This window comes from Protopterus annectens, chromosome 4.part0 (assembly GCF_019279795.1).
Source record: "Protopterus annectens isolate FY-2018-M chromosome 4.part0, PAN1.0, whole genome shotgun sequence".
Classification (NCBI taxonomy): Eukaryota; Metazoa; Chordata; order Ceratodontiformes; family Protopteridae; genus Protopterus; species Protopterus annectens.
Window position 1 is genome coordinate 1,296,435,193 of NC_056733.1, and position 2,500 is coordinate 1,296,437,692.

General features: G+C 35.1%; 1 protein-coding gene across 2 annotated transcripts in view; it reads left to right on the plus strand.

Moving 5' to 3' along the window:
• The window catches only part of OVOL1 (ovo like transcriptional repressor 1), a 176,637-nt gene that overhangs the window by 58,230 nt on the left and 115,907 nt on the right, over nt 1-2,500 (plus strand). The gene's annotated exons all lie outside the window — the stretch shown is intronic.

Genomic DNA, 2,500 nt, shown 5'->3' on the forward strand with positions numbered 1-2,500 from the left:
TGGATTGAGAAAGTAGTTGGGGGAAGCCTTTTATCAGCACCATCGGTCGAAGTGACATTGAGAGTAGTTGCTGACGTTTCTCTCAACCTGCGTGTAAACACATGACTCTCCGTTCATACCTCCGATTGGTCGATGTTGGCAGACGTAGAGCTGTTTACAGATGTACGTGCTTCCCTAGCACGTTGTGTACGCAAAGTATTACCAGTTGAACCGTTCTCAAAATTCGTTTTCTTAGGCCATGTTAAAGACATTGTGTTTTTTAAAATCATCAAGGTCTCTCATTAATTTCTTTTTCTTTATATCAAGTAGTCTTACTTCATAGCGTGAAACCTTTTCAGTCACATCATGTAGAAACACCTCAGTAGGACCATCTCCATTTAAACTAAATAATTCACTTTGTTGTTGAATGATTTCATTACGTAAATCAAGTTCAGTAGGTTGAAAAAAGTTAAGTATTAATTCCATGTAAGCTTCACTAGTGTCTAAGTTTATTTGTTACCACTTGGTTAATAGTTCAGGATAAGTACTCCCGTAGGTGGGCATGTTTAAAATTCTTAGACCACGGGGTACAACATTCAATTTCAGACTAGCTTCCAAGTGGTAACGCTGGCTCTGTAACCGTTTGAATTTAAAAACATTATTCTCCAAGTCACGTTTCAGATTTCTTATAGGCAGTTCATTGTTAGAACTAACAGAGTTCAAACCCACTGTAGTTAATGGGTTAAAGTTTAAAAGGGGGTTAACTGTAGTATCTAATAGCCCTCTTAAACTGTTGTTCACATTGTTACCTCTGAATCCTTCTAAGATATCCATGTTAGTTGCTGCTGCCGCTTCCATCCAAAGCCCACAAAAGTAACACGAGAAATGTTAGTGAAAGTCCCTTGTTGTATTCAAACAGGTAACCCAAGAAGCAGCAAGCAGTTGAAGATGTTCTCAAGGATGTATTCAGCAACAGGAAATTAAATATATTCAGCAACAGTGAAATTGATCCAAAGTATTCACGTAGATAAATTTCTTAAAATCACCAGCAATTTATTGATAAAACAAGACAGGACGTAAGCGCTTTCGCGGAATCACAATCCGCTTCTTCAGACGTTAAAAATCTTACAAAAAACCACTGTTTAAATACAATGCATCATGGTATAGTCTATTAAACAATTAGTCAATTAAGCTCAGTTAATGGGTAACTACTAGAGCTAAGCATCAAGTAAAAAATCAATCAAACAGTATGTCACAGAAAGCTTACTTTCAATTTCTTAAAAACAATATAAAATAATATGGTATACCAATGTAATAAAATAAAATAATTGTGCAAATACCTATATACATGTAGATACAGCAGATGGGGGCAGGTTATCTCAATTTCCTAGCATTTAAAGCTGGTTTTATAGATATTGTGTCATTCAAACCCCTCCCTCTGTTTGCTCCTAATCTTAGAATCCATTTCAACTCTGCATTTTCAGTGTCATTGATAATGTTACCTAAGCGATTATTATGTGGTTGTATATGTAAAATCTGAAATAAAAATGAATGTTCAGGTCCTTCCTGTATGACGTGTTTTGCTATAGCACTGTATTCCTCTCTTCTACGAATACTATAAACATGATCTCTTATCCTTTCTCGAAGAGACCTATTGGTCTTCCCTATATAGTATGAGAAACATACAGTGCAATGGCCCACATATACAACGTTTCTACTATTACAGTTCCCTTGACATCTGTATATGTGTGTGTATGTATGTGTGTGTGTATATATATATATATATATATATCTATATGGATTATGATGTATAAAAGTATCTAATTCCGCAGCTTTCTCAAAAAATAAGCAGGTTTATTCTAATCTAAAAGCATAAGTCTTGAACACTTGCATACAACTCCTTTGTTTACATTGTGCACCGTGACTAATATTCAGAAAATACAACTTCAGGAACTGGAGCAAAGTCACAACAATATAGCTAAATTTGCTGCTGATATCGTAGCATGGCACACTATTGTAATGCGGTACAAAAATCTTTCTGGTTGGAACTTCAAACTAACTCTCACTATGTAACATAATGCATAATACTCTTCATAAACCAAACATATGTACACTTGCCAGTTTGATACAAAAATACAATTAAAATAAACCACCAGGATCTGCAAACCAAATCCAGGTACTCCTCGCAAAATCAAATCACCACTTTAGAGAGACTGCCTTTTCCACATCTGTTGTAAGGTCTTGGAACTCTCAACCAAGTGACTTGCATATTTAATGTAATTCCGCTGTATTTACTAAACTAAAACAATATTTAATCAAAACCTGATATTCTTCATTCCTAAAGTAATGCAAGCACCACTTGCCGTATGTTAATTTATTACAGGTGTGTCCTACACCAAGTAGCTCAGTACAGATTAATAGTTTTTCTTCCCTTTTCTTTTTTTATCCTTCTGTTAACATATTCCCTTTACCTCCTACCACAAATGCATCTTTACCTTTAATACCTGTTTCTGTCCTATAT